At 43.2% G+C, this 22,500-nt stretch overlaps 1 protein-coding gene across 10 annotated transcripts in view; it reads right to left on the bottom strand.

Annotated features, from left to right (window-relative positions):
• The window catches only part of LOC135537808 (janus kinase and microtubule-interacting protein 3-like), a 129,501-nt gene that overhangs the window by 70,856 nt on the left and 36,145 nt on the right, over positions 1–22,500 (bottom strand). The window lies entirely within an intron of this gene.

The following is a 22,500-nucleotide window of genomic DNA, read 5'->3' as shown; positions in this document are numbered from 1 at the left end:
CTGTCACTTTAGATGAGGGAGATCCATTGTTACAGTAGGTTGTAGAGATTGTAGGTCGGGTCAGGTCTTCTGATTTTGTACACTGCTGCTACTTGCTGTTTATTGTCTATGCATAGTCACCTCACCCCTACCTATATCTAGAAATGACCTCAACAAACCTGTACCCCTGCACACTGACTCAGTACAGATACCCCCTGTATAGAGCCTCCACACGGACTCAGTACAGATACCCCCTGTATAGAGCCTCCACATTGACTCAGTACAGATACCCCCTGCATAGAGCCTCCACACTGACTCAGTACAGATACCCCCTGTATAGAGCCTCCACACTGACTCAGTGCAGATACCCCCTGTATAGAGCCTCCACACTGACTCAGTGCAGATACCCCTTGTATAGAGCCTCCACATTGACTCAGTGCAGATACCCCCTGTATAGAGCCTCCACACTGACTTAGTGCAGATACCCCCTGTATAGAGCCTCCACACTGACTCAGTGCATATACCCCCTGTATAGAGCCTCCACATTGACTCAGTGCAGATACCCCCTGTATAGAGCCTCCACACTGACTCAGAACAGATACCCCCTGTATAGAGCCTCCACACTGACTCAGTGCAGATACCCCCTGTATAGAGCCTCCACACTGACTCAGTGCAGATACCCCCTGTATAGAGCCTCCACATTGACTCAGTACAGATACCCCCTGTATAGAGCCTCCACACTGACTCAGTGCAGATACCCCCTGTATAGAGCCTCCACATTGACTCAGTACAGATACCCCCTGTATAGAGCCTCCACACTGACTCAGTGCAGATACAACCTGTATAGAGCCTCCACACTGACTCAGTGCAGATACCCCTTGTATAGAGCCTCCACATTGACTCAGTGCAGATACCCCCTGTATAGAGCCTCCACACTGACTCAGTGCAGATACCCCCTGTATAGAGCCTCCACACTGACTCAGTGCAGATACCCCCTGTATAGAGCCTCCACACTGACTCAGTGCAGATACCCCCTGTATAGAGCCTCCACACTGACTCAGTACAGATACCCCCTGTATAGAGCCTCCACACTGACTCAGTGCAGATACCCCCTGTATAGAGCCTCCACACTGACTCAGTACAGACACCCCCTGTATAGAGCCTCCACACTGACTCAGTGCAGATACCCCCTGTATAGAGCCTCCACACGGACTCAGTACAGATACCCCCTGTATAGAGCCTCCACACTGACTCAGTACAGATACCCCCTGTAAAGAGCCTCCACACTGACTCAGTACAGATACCCACTGTATAGAGCCTCCACACTGACTCAGTACAGATACCCACTGAATAGAGCCTCCACACTGACTCAGTGCAGATACCCCCTGTATAGAGCCTCCACACGGACTCAGTACAGATACCCCCTGTATAGAGCCTCCACACTGACTCAGTACAGATACCCCCTGTAAAGAGCCTCCACACTGACTCAGTACAGATACCCACTGTATAGAGCCTCCACACTGACTCAGTACAGATACCCACTGAATAGAGCCTCCACACTGACTCAGTGCATATACCCCCTGTATAGAGCCTCCACATTGACTCAGTGCAGATACCCCCTGTATAGAGCCTCCACACTGACTCAGTGCAGATACAACCTGTATAGAGCCTCCACATTGACTCAGTACAGATACAACCTGTATAGAGCCTCCACACTAACTCAGTGCAGATACCCCCTGTATAGAGCCTCCACACTGACTCAGTGCAGATACCCCCTGTATAGAGCCTCCACACTGACTCAGTACAGACACCCCCTGTATAGAGCCTCCACACTGACTCAGTGCAGATACCCCCTGTATAGAGCCTCCACACTGACTCAGTGCAGATACCCCCTGTATAGAGCCTCCACACTGACTCAGTGCAGATACCCCCTGTATAGAGCCTCCACACTGACTCAGTACAGATACCCCCTGTATAGAGCCTTCACACTGACTCAGTGCAGATACCCCCTGTATAGAGCCTCCACACTGACTCAGTGCAGATACCCCCTGTATAGAGCCTCCACACTGACTCAGTACAGATACCCCCTGTATAGAGCCTTCACACTGACTCAGTGCAGATACCCCCTGTATAGAGCCTCCACACTGACTCAGTACAGATACCCACTGTATATAGCCTCCACACTGACTCAGTACAGATACCCACTGAATAGAGCCTCCACACTGACTCAGTGCATATACCCCCTGTATAGAGCCTCCACATTGACTCAGTGCAGATACCCCCTGTATAGAGCCTCCACACTGACTCAGTGCAGATACAACCTGTATAGAGCCTCCACATTGACTCAGTACAGATACCCCCTGTATAGAGCCTCCACACTAACTCAGTGCAGATACCCCCTGTATAGAGCCTCCACACTGACTCAGTGCAGATACCCCCTGTATAGAGCCTCCACACTGACTCAGTACAGACACCCCCTGTATAGAGCCTCCACACTGACTCAGTGCAGATACCCCCTGTATAGAGCCTCCACACTGACTCAGTGCAGATACCCCCTGTATAGAGCCTCCACACTGACTCAGTGCAGATACCCCCTGTATAGAGCCTCCACACTGACTCAGTACAGATACCCCCTGTATAGAGCCTCCACACTGACTCAGTGCAGATACCCCCTGTATAGAGCCTCCACACTGACTCAGTACAGATACCCCCTGTATAGAGCCTCCACACTGACTCAGTGCAGATACCTCCCCGTATAGAGCCTCCACACTGACTCAGTACAGATACCCCATGTATAGAGCCTCCACACTGACTCAGTACAGATACCCCCTGTATTGAGCCTCCACACTGACTCAGTGCAGATACCCCCTGTATAGAGCCTCCACACTGACTCAGTGCAGATACCCCCTGTATAGAGCCTCCACACTGACTCAGTACAGATACCCCCTGTATAGAGCCTCCACACTGACTCAGTGCAGATACCCCCTGTATAGAGCCTCCACATTGACTCAGTACAGATACCCCCTGTATAGAGCCTCCACACTGACTCAGTGCAGATACAACCTGTATAGAGCCTCCACACTGACTCAGTGCAGATACCCCTTGTATAGAGCCTCCACATTGACTCAGTGCAGATACCCCCTGTATAGAGCCTCCACACTGACTTAGTGCAGATACCCCCTGTATAGAGCCTCCACACTGACTCAGTGCATATACCCCCTGTATAGAGCCTCCACATTGACTCAGTGCAGATACCCCCTGTATAGAGCCTCCACACTGACTCAGTACAGACACCCCCTGTATAGAGCCTCCACATTGACTCAGTGCAGATACCCCCTGTATAGAGCCTCCACATTGACTCAGTACAGATACCCCCTGTATAGAGCCTCCACACTGACTCAGTGCAGATACAACCTGTATAGAGCCTCCACACTGACTCAGTGCAGATACCCCTTGTATAGAGCCTCCACATTGACTCAGTACAGATACCCCCTGTATAGAGCCTCCACACTGACTTAGTGCAGATACCCCCTGTATAGAGCCTCCACACTGACTCAGTGCATATACCCCCTGTATAGAGCCTCCACATTGACTCAGTGCAGATACCCCCTGTATAGAGCCTCCACACTGACTCAGTACAGACACCCCCTGTATAGAGCCTCCACATTGACTCAGTGCAGATACCCCCTGTATAGAGCCTCCACACTGACTCAGTGCAGATACCCCCTGTATAGAGCCTCCACATTGACTCAGTGCAGATACCCCCTGTATAGATCCTCCACACTGACTCAGTACAGATACCCCCTGTATAGAGCCTCCACACTGACTCAGTACAGATACCCACTGTATAGAGCCTCCACACTGACTCAGTACAGATACCCCCTGTACAGAGCCTCCACACTGACTCAGTACAGATACCCCCTGTATATAGCCTCCACACTGACTCAGTGCAGATACCCCCTGTATAGAGCCTCCACACTGACTCAGTACAGATACCCCATGTATAGAGCCTCCACACTGACTCCGTACAGATGCCCCTGTATAGAGCCTCCACACTGACTCAGTGCAGATACCCCCTGTATAGAGCCTCCACACTGACTCAGTGCAGATACCCCCTGTATAGAGCCTCCACACTGACTCAGTACAGATACCCCCTGTATAGAGCCTTCACACTGACTCAGTGCAGATACCCCCTGTATAGAGCCTCCACACTGACTCAGTACAGATACCCACTGTATAGAGCCTCCACACTGACTCAGTACAGATACCCACTGAATAGAGCCTCCACACTGACTCAGTGCATATACCCCCTGTATAGAGCCTCCACATTGACTCAGTGCAGATACCCCCTGTATAGAGCCTCCACACTGACTCAGTGCAGATACAACCTGTATAGAGCCTCCACATTGACTCAGTACAGATACCCCCTGTATAGAGCCTCCACACTAACTCAGTGCAGATACCCCCTGTATAGAGCCTCCACACTGACTCAGTGCAGATACCCCCTGTATAGAGCCTCCACACTGACTCAGTACAGACACCCCCTGTATAGAGCCTCCACACTGACTCAGTGCAGATACCCCCTGTATAGAGCCTCCACACTGACTCAGTGCAGATACCCCCTGTATAGAGCCTCCACACTGACTCAGTGCAGATACCCCCTGTATAGAGCCTCCACACTGACTCAGTACAGATACCCCCTGTATAGAGCCTCCACACTGACTCAGTGCAGATACAACCTGTATAGAGCCTCCACACTGACTCAGTGCAGATACCCCTTGTATAGAGCCTCCACATTGACTCAGTGCAGATACCCCCTGTATAGAGCCTCCACACTGACTTAGTGCAGATACCCCCTGTATAGAGCCTCCACACTGACTCAGTGCATATACCCCCTGTATAGAGCCTCCACATTGACTCAGTGCAGATACCCCCTGTATAGAGCCTCCACACTGACTCAGTACAGACACCCCCTGTATAGAGCCTCCACATTGACTCAGTGCAGATACCCCCTGTATAGAGCCTCCACATTGACTCAGTACAGATACCCCCTGTATAGAGCCTCCACACTGACTCAGTGCAGATACAACCTGTATAGAGCCTCCACACTGACTCAGTGCAGATACCCCTTGTATAGAGCCTCCACATTGACTCAGTACAGATACCCCCTGTATAGAGCCTCCACACTGACTTAGTGCAGATACCCCCTGTATAGAGCCTCCACACTGACTCAGTGCATATACCCCCTGTATAGAGCCTCCACATTGACTCAGTGCAGATACCCCCTGTATAGAGCCTCCACACTGACTCAGTACAGACACCCCCTGTATAGAGCCTCCACATTGACTCAGTGCAGATACCCCCTGTATAGAGCCTCCACACTGACTCAGTGCAGATACCCCCTGTATAGAGCCTCCACATTGACTCAGTACAGACACCCTCTGTATAGAGCCTCCACACTGACTCAGTGCAGATACCCCCTGTATAGAGCCTCCACACTGACTCAGTGCAGATACCCCCTGTATAGAGCCTCCACACTGACTCAGTGCAGATACCCCCTGTATAGAGCCTCCACACTGACTCAGTACAGATACCCCCTGTATAGAGCCTCCACACTGACTCAGTGCAGATACAACCTGTATAGAGCCTCCACACTGACTCAGTGCAGATACCCCTTGTATAGAGCCTCCACATTGACTCAGTGCAGATACCCCCTGTATAGAGCCTCCACACTGACTTAGTGCAGATACCCCCTGTATAGAGCCTCCACACTGACTCAGTGCATATACCCCCTGTATAGAGCCTCCACATTGACTCAGTGCAGATACCCCCTGTATAGAGCCTCCACACTGACTCAGTACAGACACCCCCTGTATAGAGCCTCCACATTGACTCAGTGCAGATACCCCCTGTATAGAGCCTCCACATTGACTCAGTACAGATACCCCCTGTATAGAGCCTCCACACTGACTCAGTGCAGATACAACCTGTATAGAGCCTCCACACTGACTCAGTGCAGATACCCCTTGTATAGAGCCTCCACATTGACTCAGTACAGATACCCCCTGTATAGAGCCTCCACACTGACTTAGTGCAGATACCCCCTGTATAGAGCCTCCACACTGACTCAGTGCATATACCCCCTGTATAGAGCCTCCACATTGACTCAGTGCAGATACCCCCTGTATAGAGCCTCCACACTGACTCAGTACAGACACCCCCTGTATAGAGCCTCCACATTGACTCAGTGCAGATACCCCCTGTATAGAGCCTCCACACTGACTCAGTGCAGATACCCCCTGTATAGAGCCTCCACATTGACTCAGTGCAGATACCCCCTGTATAGATCCTCCACACTGACTCAGTACAGATACCCCCTGTATAGAGCCTCCACACTGACTCAGTACAGATACCCACTGTATAGAGCCTCCACACTGACTCAGTACAGATACCCCCTGTATAGAGCCTCCACACTGACTCAGTACAGATACCCCCTGTATATAGCCTCCACACTGACTCAGTGCAGATACCCCCTGTATAGAGCCTCCACACTGACTCAGTACAGATACCCCATGTATAGAGCCTCCACACTGACTCCGTACAGATGCCCCTGTATAGAGCCTCCACACTGACTCAGTGCAGATACCCCCTGTATAGAGCCTCCACACTGACTCAGTGCAGATACCCCCTGTATAGAGCCTCCACACTGACTCAGTACAGATACCCCCTGTATAGAGCCTTCACACTGACTCAGTGCAGATACCCCCTGTATAGAGCCTCCACACTGACTCAGTACAGATACCCACTGTATAGAGCCTCCACACTGACTCAGTACAGATACCCACTGAATAGAGCCTCCACACTGACTCAGTGCATATACCCCCTGTATAGAGCCTCCACATTGACTCAGTGCAGATACCCCCTGTATAGAGCCTCCACACTGACTCAGTGCAGATACAACCTGTATAGAGCCTCCACATTGACTCAGTACAGATACCCCCTGTATAGAGCCTCCACACTAACTCAGTGCAGATACCCCCTGTATAGAGCCTCCACACTGACTCAGTGCAGATACCCCCTGTATAGAGCCTCCACACTGACTCAGTACAGACACCCCCTGTATAGAGCCTCCACACTGACTCAGTGCAGATACCCCCTGTATAGAGCCTCCACACTGACTCAGTGCAGATACCCCCTGTATAGAGCCTCCACACTGACTCAGTGCAGATACCCCCTGTATAGAGCCTCCACACTGACTCAGTACAGATACCCCCTGTATAGAGCCTCCACACTGACTCAGTGCAGATACCTCCCCGTATAGAGCCTCCACACTGACTCAGTACAGATACCCCATGTATAGAGCCTCCACACTGACTCAGTACAGATACCCCCTGTATTGAGCCTCCACACTGACTCAGTGCAGATACCCCCTGTATAGAGCCTCCACACTGACTCAGTGCAGATACCCCCTGTATAGAGCCTCCACATTGACTCAGTGCAGATACCCCCTGTATAGAGCCTCCACACTGACTCAGTACAGATACCCCCTGTATAGAGCCTCCACACTGACACAGTGCAGATACCCCTGTATAGAGCCTCCACACTGACTCAGTGCAGATACCCCCTGTATAGAGCCTCCACACGGACTCAGTACAGATACCCCCTGTATAGAGCCTCCACACTGACTCAGTACAGATACCCCCTGTATAGAGCCTCCACACTGACTCAGTACAGATACCCACTGTATAGAGCCTCCACACTGACTCAGTACAGATACCCACTGAATAGAGCCTCCACACTGACTCAGTGCATATACCCCCTGTATAGAGCCTCCACATTGACTCAGTGCAGATACCCCCTGTATAGAGCCTCCACACTGACTCAGTGCAGATACAACCTGTATAGAGCCTCCACATTGACTCAGTACAGATACCCCCTGTATAGAGCCTCCACACTAACTCAGTGCAGATACCCCCTGTATAGAGCCTCCACACTGACTCAGTGCAGATACCCCCTGTATAGAGCCTCCACACTGACTCAGTACAGACACCCCCTGTATAGAGCCTCCACACTGACTCAGTGCAGATACCCCCTGTATAGAGCCTCCACACTGACTCAGTGCAGATACCCCCTGTATAGAGCCTCCACACTGACTCAGTGCAGATACCCCCTGTATAGAGCCTCCACACTGACTCAGTACAGATACCCCCTGTATAGAGCCTCCACACTGACTCAGTGCAGATACCTCCCGTATAGAGCCTCCACACTGACTCAGTACAGATACCCCATGTATAGAGCCTCCACACTGACTCAGTACAGATACCCCCTGTATTGAGCCTCCACACTGACTCAGTGCAGATACCCCCTGTATAGAGCCTCCACACTGACTCAGTGCAGATACCCCCTGTATAGAGCCTCCACATTGACTCAGTGCAGATACCCCCTGTATAGAGCCTCCACACTGACTCAGTACAGATACCCCCTGTATAGAGCCTCCACACTGACACAGTGCAGATACCCCCTGTATAGAGCCTCCACACTGACTCAGTGCAGATACCCCCTGTATAGAGCCTCCACACTGACTCAGTACAGATACCTCCTGTATAGAGCCTCCACACGGACTCAGTACAGATACCCCCTGTATAGAGCCTCCACACTGACTCAGTGCAGATACCCCCTGTATAGAGCCTACACATTGACTCAGTACAGATACCCCCTGTATAGAGCCTCCACACTGACTCAGTACAGATACCCCCTGTATAGAGCCTCCACACTGACTCAGTGCAGATACCCCCTGTATAGAGCCTACACATTGACTCAGTACAGATACCCCCTGTATAGAGCCTCCACACTGACTCAGTGCAGATACCCCCTGTATAGAGCCTACACATTGACTCAGTACAGATACCCCCTGTATAGAGCCTACACATTGACTCAGTACAGATACCCCCTGTATAGAGCCTCCACACTGACTCAGTACAGATACCCCCTGTATAGAGCCTCCACACTGACTCAGTACAGATACCCCCTGTATAGAGCCTCCACACTGACTCAGTGCAGATACCCCCTGTATAGAGCCTCCACACTGACTCAGTGCAGATACCCCCTGTATAGAGCCTCCACACGGACTCAGTACAGATACCCCCTGTATAGAGCCTCCACACTGACTCAGTGCAGATACCCCCTGTATAGAGCCTCCACATTGACTCAGTGCAGATACCCCCTGTATAGAGCCTCCACATTGACTCAGTGCAGATACCCCCTGTATAGAGCCTCCACACTGACTCAGTACAGATACCCCCTGTATAGAGCCTCCACACTGACTCAGTACAGATACCCCTTGTACAGAGCCTCGTTATTGTTATTTTATTGTCACTGTTGGTTAAGGGCTTGTAAATACGCATTTCACTGTAAAGTCTACACTTGTTGTATTCAGTATTTCACGGTAAAGTCTACACTTGTTGTATTCAGCATTTCACGGTAAAGTCTACACTTGTTGTATTCAGCATTTCACGGTAAAGTCTACACTTGTTGTATTCAGCATTTCACGGTAAAGTCTACACTTGTTGTATTCAGCATTTCACGGTAAAGTCTACACTTGTTGTATTCAGCATTTCACGGTAAAGTCTACACTTGTTGTATTCAGCATTTCACAGTAAAGTCTACACTTGTTGTATTCAGCATTTCACGGTAAAGTCTACACTTGTTGTATTCAGCATTTCACGGTAAAGTCTACACTTGTTGTATTCAGCATTTCACGGTAAAGTCTACACTTGTTGTATTCAGCACATGTGACAAATAAAGTTTGATTTGACTTGATATCTAGCCTACATGCAGAGGATTCCCCACTGGCTCTAAGTCATACTACATGGCACGTGTCCCCCTGACCCCTCCTGACTTGATATCTAGCCTACATGCAGAGGAGTCCCCACTGGCTCTAAGTCATACTACATAGCACGTGTCCCCCTGACCCCTCCTGACTTGATATCTAGCCTACATGCAGAGGAGTCCCCACTGGCTCTAAGTCATACTACATAGTACGTGTCCCCCTAGTAACCCACGGGTTAGTTGGGGTCATATTGAGTCTCTCCCACCACTTTAACACTGACTGACAGGTGCTGCTCCAGGCACACCAACCACAAATAGCCTTGCACCAGAACGGACCACTACAGAGGATCCAATGTACTGTATGCATGGCTAGACAAACAACAGATTACAGAGTACTAGTGGGAGGATGAAGGGAGGGAGGGAGGGAGGGAGAGATGGAGGGAGGGAGGGAGGGAGGGTGTGACTAATGGGAGGAGGGAGGGAGGGTGGGTGTGACTAATGTGAGGGAGGGAGTGACTAATGGAAGGGAGAGAGGGGGGAGAGGGCGAGGGAGCGAGTGACTAATGGAAGGGAGAGAGGGGGAGAGGGCGAGGGAGGGAGTGACTAATGGAAGGGAGAGAGGGGGGAGAGGGCGGGGAGGGAGTGACTAATGGAAGGGAGAGAGGGGGGAGAGGGCGAGGGAGGGAGTGACTAATGGAAGGGAGAGAGGGGGAGAGGGCGAGGGAGGGAGTGACTAATGGAAGGGAGAGAGGGGGAGAGGGCGAGGGAGGGAGTGACTAATGGAAGGGAGAGAGGGGGGAGAGGGCGAGGGAGGGAGTGACTAATGGAAGGGAGAGAGGGGGAGAGGGCGAGGGAGGGAGTGACTAATGGAAGGGAGGGAGTGACTAATGGAAGGGAGGGTGTGACTAATGGGAGGGAGGGAGGGAGGGAGGGAGGGAGGGAGGGAGGGAGAGAGGGAGGGAGGGAGGGAGGGAGGGAGGGAGGGAGGGAGGGAGGGAGGGAGGGAGGGAGGGAGGGAGGGAGGGAGGGTGTGACTAATGGGGGGAGGGAGGGAGGGAGGGTGTGAGGGAGGGAGGCAGGGAGGGAGGCAGGGAGGGTGTGAGGGAGGGAGGCAGGGAGGGAGGCAGGGAGGGTGTGAGGGAGGGAGGCAGGGAGGGAGGCAGGGAGGGTGTGACTTCTCTTCTCCAGGGCAGACCTAAAGATTGTCTCAATTAAACCATTGGCACACATTCATTCACACATTCATTATTTTATTTATTTATTTTAACCTTTATTCAATAAGAACAAATTCTTATATACAATGACGGCCTACCTAGGAACAGTGTACACCCGAACTGCCTTGTTCAGGGGCAGAACGTCAGATTTGTACCTTGTCAGCTCGGGGATTCGATCTTGCAACCGTTACGGTTACTAGTCCAACGTTCTAACCACTAGGCTACCTGCCGCCCATTCTACATGGCTGGATTGGTCTACAGATGTAATAGCTGTATCCTCTGTTGGTCTACAGATGTTATAACTATCCTCTGTTAGTCTACATATGTTATAACTATCCTCTGTTGTTTACAGATGTTATAACTGTATCCTCTGTTAGTCTACAGATGTTATAACTGTATCCTCTGTTAGTCTACAGATGTTATAACTATCCTCTGCTAGTCTACAGATGTTATAACTGTATCCTCTGTTGGTCTGCATATGTTAGAACTATCCTCTGTTGTCTACAGATGTTATAACTATCCTCTGTTGTCTACAGATGTTATAACTGTATCCTCTGTTGGTCTACAGATGTTATAACTGTATCCTCTGTTAGTCTACAGATGTTATAACTATCCTCTGTTGTCTACAGATGTTATAACTATCCTCTGTTAGTCTACAGATGTTATAACTGTATCCTCTGTTAGTCTACATATGTTATAACTATCCTATGTTAGTCTACATATGTTATAACTATCCTCTGTTGTCTACAGATGTTATAACTGTATCCTCTGTTAGTCTACAGATGTTATAACTTTCCTCTGTTGTCTACAGATGTTATAACTATCCTCTGTTAGTCTACAGATGTTATAACTGTATCCTCTGTTAGTCTACAGATGTTATAACTATCCTATGTTAGTCTACATATGTTATAAATATCCTCTGTTGTCTACAGATGTTATAACTGTATCCTCTGTTAGTCTACAGATGTTATAACTATCCTGTGTTGTCTACAGATGTTATAACTATCCTCTGTTGGTCTACAGATGTAGACTGTCTGTCTGTCTGTCTGTCTGTCTGTCTGTCTGTCTGTCTGTCTGTCTGTCTGTCTGTCTGTCTGTCTGTCTGTCAGTCCTAAAATGGACTTCCCTGAGATCAACAGTAGAACAGCAGGCCATACCGCTGAGTGAAAACTGAAAACCCCCAACCTAACTGGAGCTCTAGCAGAGAGCCTGAAGCATCCATTTGACATGAGATGACATACAGGCTGTCATCAGGCCTCAGTGAGTTATCACCGGCTGGCTATGCAGCCGTGTTGCAGTGCAGGAGCTGGGATGGTTCAGTACGTAAGTCCAGCCGGAGGGCCATGGTGTCACCATGGTGTCACCCCATGTGTGTCCTATAGGTGACCCAGTCATCCGTTAAATTAATTACGCCCAACAGAGAAGACCACACATACTGTAGAGCCTAAACACTTTACAGTATGTGCAGTAATTACAGAAGATTTTACCGAATGAAACACATTTATGCAGTAAATGATATTGTCACTACTAGGTCAAAATAATAGGTAGAAATACTGTAATAGTAATAATAATACTACCGATATATTATGTACCGGTATACTGTAATACTACGAATATATTATTTACTGGTATACTGTAAAACTACAAATATATTATATACTGGTATACTGTAATAATAATAATACTAATATATTATATACTGTAATAATACTACTACTAATATATTATATACTGGTATATTGTAATAATAATACTAGTAAAATATTATATACCGGTATATGGTAATAATACTATTACTAATATATTATATACTGGTATACTGTAATAATACTACTACTAATATATTATATACTGTAATAGTAATACTACTAATATATTATATACTGGTATATTGTAATAATAATACTAGTAAAATATTATATACCGGTATACTGTAATAATACTATTACTAATATATTATATACTGGTATACTGTAATAATATTATTACTAATATATTATATACTGGTATACTGTAATAATACTATTACTAATATATTATATACCAGTATACTGTAATAATACTACTACTAATATATTATATACTGGTATACTGTAATAATACTACTACTAATATATTATATACTGGTATACAGTAGTACTACTAATATATTATATACTGGTATACTGTAATAATAATACTACTAATACATTATATACCGGTATACTGTAATACTACTAATATATTATATACTGTAATAATAATACTACTAATATATTATATACTGTAATAGTAATGCTATGAATATATTATATACTGTAATATCAATACTACTAATATATTATATACTGTAATAGTAATACTACTAATTTATTATATACTGTAATAACAATACTAGTAATATAGTATATACTTTAATAGTAATACTTCTAATATATTATATACTGTAAATATAATACTAACAATATATGATATACCTGTAATAATAATACTACTAATATATTATATACCTGTAATAGTAATACTACTAATATATTATACACTGTTATACTGTAATAATAATACTACTAATATATTATATACTGTAATAATAATACTACTAATATATTATATACTGTAATAGCAATACTACTAATATATTATATACTGTAATAGTAATACTAATAATATATTATATACTGTAATAGTAATACTACTAATATATTATATACTGTAATAGTAATACTAATAATATATTATATACTGTAATAGTAATACTACTAATATATTATATACTGGTATAATAATACTACTAATATATTATATGCTGTTATACTGTAATAATAATACTACTAATATATGATATACCTGTAATAATAATACTACTAATATATTATATACTGTAATAATAATACTACTAATATATTATATACTGGTATAATAATACTACTAATATATTATATACGGTTATACTATAATAATAATACTACTGATATATGATATACCTGTAATAATAATAATACTAATATATTATATACTGTTATACTGCAATAATAATACTACTATTATATTATATACTGTAATAATAATACTACTAATATATTATATACTGTAATAATAATACTACTAATATATTATATACTGTAATAATAATACTACTAATATATTATATACTGGTATAGTGTGTCAACATACAGCCTGTTATCTATCACTAAACCTGTAGTATCATACAGCCTGTGGTATCATAATGCCTGTTATCTATATCTAAACCTGTTATATAATACAGCCTGTTATCTATAACTAAACCTGTTATATCATACAGCCTGTTATCTATAACTAAACCTGTTATATCATACAGCCTGTTATCTATAACTAAACCTGTAGTATCATACAGCCTGTTATATCATAAAGCCTGTTATCTATAACTAAACCTGTAGTATCATACAGCCTGTTATGTCATACAGCCTGTTATCTATAACTAAACCTGTAGTATCATACAGCCTGTTATCTATAACTAAACCTGTAGTATCATACAGCCTGCTCTACAGTATATAACTAAACCTGCATTGGTTGGGTCATACATGCAGAGCAGAGAGCATTGTTCATTCAGACAGCCAAACAACAGGGAAGGGACCCCCTGGCCTCCACAGACACACAGACAGACAGTAGTGTCTAACATTAGACGTCACAATGGTCTCTTTGACATGGACTGTTAATGGGGGTAGATAGCTGTTCATCTGGATCAGAGCATAGAGTCCAGGAGCACTGGGCTGACCCCCTTACTTAGGAGCACTGGGCTGACCCCCTTACCCAGGAGCACTGGGCTGACCCCCTCACTCAGGAGCACTGGGGCTGACCCGCGTACCCAGGAGCACTGGGGCTGACCCCCTCACTCAGGAGCACTGGGCTGACCCCCTCACTCAGGAGCACTGGGCTGACCCCCTCACTCAGGAGCACTGGGGCTGACCCACTTACCCAGGAGCACTGGGGCTGACCATCTTACTCAGGAGCACTGGGCTGACCCCCTCACTCAGGAGCACTGGGCTGACCCCCTCACTCAGGAGCACTGGGCTGACCCCCTCACTCAGGAGCACTGGGGCTGACCCGCGTACCCAGGAGCACTGGGGCTGACCCCCTCACTCAGGAGCACTGGGCTGACCCCCTCACTCAGGAGCACTGGGGCTGACCCCCTCACTCAGGAGCACTGGGCTGACCCCCTCACTCAGGAGCACTGGGGCTGACCCCCTCACTCAGGAGCACTGGGCTGACCCCCTCACTCAGGAGCACTGGGGCTGACCCCCTCACTCAGGAGCACTGGGCTGACCCCCTCACTCAGGAGCACTGGGCTGACCCCCTCACCCAGGAGCACTGGGGCTGACCATCTTACTCAGGAGCACGAGGCTGACTTGACTACGGTAGAATAGCATTACCACCAGGATGACTAGACTACTGTTGAATAGCATTAACACTAGACTGACTAGACTACTGTAGAATAGCATTAACACTAGGCTGACTAGACTACTGTAGAATAGCATTAACACTAGGCTGACTAGACTACTGTTGAATGGTAGAATAGCATTAACACTAGGCTGACTAGACTACTGTAGAATAGCATTAACACTAGGCTGACTAGACTACTGTAGAATAGCATTAACACTAGGCTGACTAGACTACTGTAGAATAGCATTAACACTAGACTGACTAGACTACTGTTGAATGGTAGAATAGCATTAACACTAGGCTGACTAGACTACTGTAGAATAGCATTAACACTAGACTGACTAGACTACAGTAGAATAGCATTAACACTAGACTGACTAGACTACAGTAGAATAGCATTAACACTAGACTGACTAGACTACTGTAGAATAGCATTAACACTAGGCTGACTAGACTACTGTTGAATAGCATTAACACTAGGCTGACTAGACTACTGTAGAATAGCATTAACACTAGACTGACTAGACTACTGTTGAATGGTAGAATAGCATTAACACTAGGCTGACTAGACTACTGTAGAATAGCATTAACACTAGGCTGACTAGACTACTGTTGAATAGCATTAACACTAGGCTGACTAGACTACTGTTGAATAGCATTAACACTAGACTGACTAGACTACTGTAGAATAGCATTAACACTAGGCTGACTAGACTACTGTTGAATAGCATTAACACTAGGCTGACTAGACTACTGTTGAATGGTAGAATAGCATTAACACTAGGCTGACTAGACTACTGTTGAATAGCATTAACACTAGGCTGACTAGACTACTGTAGAATAGCATTAACACTAGGCTGACTAGACTACTGTAGAATGGTAGAATAGCATTAACACTAGGCTGACTAGACTACTGTAGAATAGCATTAACACTAGGCTGACTAGACTACTGTAGAATAGCATTAACACTAGGCTGACTAGACTACTGTTGAATGGAGTCATTTGTCTTGTTAATCACAGGCATCTTTACTGGGCTATTAGTTAAAAGCTAAAAAACATTTAAAAAATAAATAATAATAGCCCAATTTCTGTTCACCATTTCTGTTCCTGGTTCATCGGTGGTTTCCAAGGTACAGTACCAAGCAGATAGCAACACCATCAGTGGAAATGAGCACTTTCTGCATTGCAAGATACAACTATTCACAAGGGTGAAATAAACCTGCATAGTGGGTGATAAGTATCCCTTATTGTGACATCATATTGTCTGAAATAAACCTGCATAGTGGGTGATAAGTATCCTTATTGTGACATCATATTGTCTGAAAGAAACCTGCATAGTGGGTGATAAGTATCCCTTATTGTGACATCATATTGTCTAAAATAAACCTGCATAGTGGGTGATAAGTATCCTTATTGTGACATCATATTGTCTGATATAAACCTGCATAGTGGGTGATAAGTATCCTTATTGTGACATCATATTGTCTGATATAAACCTGCATGGTGGGTGATAAGTATCCCTTATTGTGACATCATATTGTCTGATATAAACATGCATAGTGGGTGATAAGTATCCTTATTGTGACATCATATTGTCTGATATGAACCTGCATAGTGGGTGGTAAGTATCCTTTTCGTGACATCATATTGTCTGAAATAAATCTGCATAGTGGGTGATAAGTATCCCTTATTGTGACATCATATTGTCTGATATAAACCTGCATAGTGTGTGATAAGTATCCATATTGTGACATCATATTGTCTGATATAAACCTGCATAGTGGGTGATAAGTATCCCTTATTGTGACATCATATTGTCTAAAATAAACCTGCATAGTGGGTGATAAGTATCCTTATTGTGACATCATATTGTCTAAAATAAACCTGCATAGTGGGTGATAAGTATCCCTTATTGTGACATCATATTGTCTGATATAAACCTGCATAGTGGGTGGTAAGTATCCTTATTGTGACATCATATTGTCTGAAATAAACTTGCATAGTGGGTGATAAGTATCACTTATTGTGACATCATATTGTCTAAAATAAATCTGCATAGTGGGTGATAAGTATCCCTTATTGTGACATCATATTGTCTAAAATAAACCTGCATAGTGGGTGATAAGTATCCTTATTGTGACATCATATTGTCTGATATAAACCTGCATAGTGTGTGATAAGTATCCATATTGTGACATCATATTGTCTGATATAAACCTGCATAGTGGGTGATAAGTATCCCTTATTGTGACATCATATTGTCTAAAATAAACCTGCATAGTGGGTGATAAGTATCCTTATTGTGACATCATATTGTCTAAAATAAACCTGCATAGTGGGTGATAAGTATCCCTTATTGTGACATCATATTGTCTGATATAAACCTGCATAGTGGGTGGTAAGTATCCTTATTGTGACATCATATTGTCTGAAATAAACCTGCATAGTGGGTGATAAGTATCCCTTATTGTGACATCATATTGTCTAAAATAAATCTGCATAGTGGGTGATAAGTATCCCTTATTGTGACATCATATTGTCTAAAATAAACCTGCATAGTGGGTGATAAGTATCCTTATTGTGACATCATATTGTCTAAAATAAACCTGCATAGTGGGTGATAAGTATCCCTTATTGTGACATCATATTGTCTGATATAAACCTGCATAGTGGGTGGTAAGTATCCTTATTGTGACATCATATTGTCTGAAATAAACCTGCATAGTGGGTGATAAGTATCCCTTATTGTGACATCATATTGTCTAAAATAAATCTGCATAGTGGGTGATAAGTATCCCTTATTGTGACATCATATTGTCTAAAATAAACCTGCATAGTGTGTGATAAGTATCCCTTATTGTGACATCATATTGTCTGATATAAACCTGCATAGTGTGTGGTAAGTATCCTTATTGTGACATCATATTGTCTGAAATAAACCTGCATAGTGGGTGATAAGTATCCTTATTGTGACATCATATTGTCTGATATAAACCTGAATAGTGGGTGATAAGTATCCTTATTGTGACATCATATTGTCTGAAATAAACCTGCATAGTGGGTGATAAGTATCCTTATTGTGACATCATATTGTCTGAAATAAACCTGCATAGTGGGTGGTAAGTATCCATATTGTGACATCATATTGTCTGATATAAACCTGCATAGTGGGTGATAAGTATCCCTTATTGTGACATCATATTGTCTGATATAAACCTGCATAGTGGGTGATATGTATCCTTATTGTGACATCATATTGTCTGATATAAACCTGCATAGTGGGTGGTAAGTATCCTTATTGTGACATCATATTGTCTAAAATAAACCTGCATAGTGGGTGATAAGTATCCTTATTGTGACATCATATTGTCTAAAATAAACCTGCATAGTGGGTGATAAGTATCCTTATTTTGACATCATATTGTCTGAAATAAACCTGCATAGTGGGTGATAAGTATCCTAATTGTGACATCATATTGTCTAAAATAAACCTGCATAGTGGGTGATAAGTATCCTTATTGTGACATCATATTGTCTAAAATAAACCTGCATAGTGGGTGATAAGTATCCCTTATTGTGACATCATATTGTCTGATATAAACCTGCATAGTGGGTGGTAAGTATCCTTATTGTGACATCATATTGTCTGAAATAAACTTGCATAGTGGGTGATAAGTATCACTTATTGTGACATCATATTGTCTAAAATAAATCTGCATAGTGGGTGATAAGTATCCCTTATTGTGACATCATATTGTCTAAAATAAACCTGCATAGTGGGTGATAAGTATCCTTATTGTGACATCATATTGTCTGATATAAACCTGCATAGTGTGTGATAAGTATCCATATTGTGACATCATATTGTCTGATATAAACCTGCATAGTGGGTGATAAGTATCCCTTATTGTGACATCATATTGTCTAAAATAAACCTGCATAGTGGGTGATAAGTATCCTTATTGTGACATCATATTGTCTAAAATAAACCTGCATAGTGGGTGATAAGTATCCCTTATTGTGACATCATATTGTCTGATATAAACCTGCATAGTGGGTGGTAAGTATCCTTATTGTGACATCATATTGTCTGAAATAAACCTGCATAGTGGGTGATAAGTATCCCTTATTGTGACATCATATTGTCTAAAATAAATCTGCATAGTGGGTGATAAGTATCCCTTATTGTGACATCATATTGTCTAAAATAAACCTGCATAGTGGGTGATAAGTATCCTTATTGTGACATCATATTGTCTAAAATAAACCTGCATAGTGGGTGATAAGTATCCCTTATTGTGACATCATATTGTCTGATATAAACCTGCATAGTGGGTGGTAAGTATCCTTATTGTGACATCATATTGTCTGAAATAAACCTGCATAGTGGGTGATAAGTATCCCTTATTGTGACATCATATTGTCTAAAATAAATCTGCATAGTGGGTGATAAGTATCCCTTATTGTGACATCATATTGTCTAAAATAAACCTGCATAGTGTGTGATAAGTATCCCTTATTGTGACATCATATTGTCTGATATAAACCTGCATAGTGTGTGGTAAGTATCCTTATTGTGACATCATATTGTCTGAAATAAACCTGCATAGTGGGTGATAAGTATCCTTATTGTGACATCATATTGTCTGATATAAACCTGAATAGTGGGTGATAAGTATCCTTATTGTGACATCATATTGTCTGAAATAAACCTGCATAGTGGGTGATAAGTATCCTTATTGTGACATCATATTGTCTGAAATAAACCTGCATAGTGGGTGGTAAGTATCCATATTGTGACATCATATTGTCTGATATAAACCTGCATAGTGGGTGATAAGTATCCCTTATTGTGACATCATATTGTCTGATATAAACCTGCATAGTGGGTGATATGTATCCTTATTGTGACATCATATTGTCTGATATAAACCTGCATAGTGGGTGGTAAGTATCCTTATTGTGACATCATATTGTCTAAAATAAACCTGCATAGTGGGTGATAAGTATCCTTATTGTGACATCATATTGTCTAAAATAAACCTGCATAGTGGGTGATAAGTATCCTTATTTTGACATCATATTGTCTGAAATAAACCTGCATAGTGGGTGATAAGTATCCTAATTGTGACATCATATTGTCTAAAATAAACCTGCATAGTGGGTGATAAGTATCCTTATTGTGACATCATATTGTCTAAAATAAACCTGCATAGTGGGTGATAAGTATCCCTTATTGTGACATCATATTGTCTAAAATAAACCTGCATAGTGGGTCATAAGTATCCCTTATTGTGACATCATATTGTCTGATATAAACCTGCATAGTGGGTGGTAAGTATCCTTATTGTGACATCATATTGTCTGAAATAAACCTGCATAGTGGGTGATAAGTATCCCTTATTGTGACATCATATTGTCTAAAATAAATCTGCATAGTGGGTTATAAGTATCCTTATTGTGACATCATATTGTCTGAAATAAACCTGTATAGTGGGTGGTAAGTATCCTTATTGTGACATCATATTGTCTGATATAAACCTGAATAGTGGGTGGTAAGTATCCATATTGTGACATCATATTGTCTGATATAAACCTGCATAGTGGGTGATAAGTATCCCTTATTGTGACATCATATTGTCTGATATAAACCTGCATAGTGGGTGATAAGTATCCCTTATTGTGACATCATATTGTCTAAAATAAACCTGCATAGTGGGTGATAAGTATCCCTTATTGTGACATCATATTGTCTGATATAAACCTGCATAGTGGGTGGTAAGTATCCTTATTGTGACATCATATTGTCTGAAATAAACCTGCATAGTGGGTGATAAGTATCCCTTATTGTGACATCATATTGTCTAAAATAAATCTGCATAGTGGGTTATAAGTATCCTTATTGTGACATCATATTGTCTGAAATAAACCTGCATAGTGGGTGGTAAGTATCCTTATTGTGACATCATATTGTCTGATATAAACCTGAATAGTGGGTGGTAAGTATCCATATTGTGACATCATATTGTCTGATATAAACCTGCATAGTGGGTGATAAGTATCCCTTATTGTGACATCATATTGTCTGATATAAACCTGCATAGTGGGTGATAAGTATCCTTATTGTGACATCATATTGTCTAAAATAAACCTGCATAGTGGGTGCTAAGTATCCCTTATTGTGACATCATATTGTCTGATATAAACCTGAATAGTGGGTGGTAAGTATCCATATTGTGACATCATATTGTCTGATATAAACCTGCATAGTGGGTGATAAGTATCCCTTATTGTGACATCATATTGTCTGAAATAAACCTGCATAGTGGGTGATAAGTATCCTTATTGTGACATCATATTGTCTAAAATAAACCTGCATAGTGGGTGATAAGTATCCTTATTGTGACATCATATTGTCTAAAATAAACCTGCATAGTGGGTGATAACTATCCTTATTGTGACATCATATTGTCTAAAATAAACCTGCATAGTGGGTGATAAGTATCCTTATTGTGACATCATATTGTCTAAAATAAACCTGCATAGTGGGTGATAACTATCCTTATTGTGACATCATATTGTCTAAAATAAACCTGCATAGTGGGTGATAAGTATCCCTTATTGTGACATCATATTGTCTAAAATAAACCTGCATAGTGGGTGATAAGTATCCTTATTGTGACATCATATTGTCTAAAATAAACCTGCATAGTGGGTGATAAGTATCCTTATTGTGACATCATATTGTCTGATATAAACCTGCATAGTGGGTGATAAGTATCCTTATTGTGACATCATATTGTCTGAAATAAACCTGCATAGTGGGTGATAAGTATCCTTATTGTGACATCATATTGTCTGATATAAACCTGCATAGTGGGTGATAAGTATCCCTTATTGTGACATCATATTGTCTGATATAAACCTGCATAGTGGGTGATAAGTATCCTTATTGTGACATCATATTGTCTGATATAAACCTGCATAGTGGGTGATAAGTATCCCTTATTGTGACATCATATTGTCTGATATAAACCTGAATAGTGGGTGGTAAGTATCCATATTGTGACATCATATTGTC

The sequence above is a fragment of the Oncorhynchus masou genome, unplaced genomic scaffold, assembly GCF_036934945.1.
Source record: "Oncorhynchus masou masou isolate Uvic2021 unplaced genomic scaffold, UVic_Omas_1.1 unplaced_scaffold_844, whole genome shotgun sequence".
Lineage (NCBI taxonomy): Eukaryota > Metazoa > Chordata > Actinopteri > Salmoniformes > Salmonidae > Oncorhynchus > Oncorhynchus masou.
This window is presented reverse-complemented; position numbering and strand designations above follow the sequence as displayed.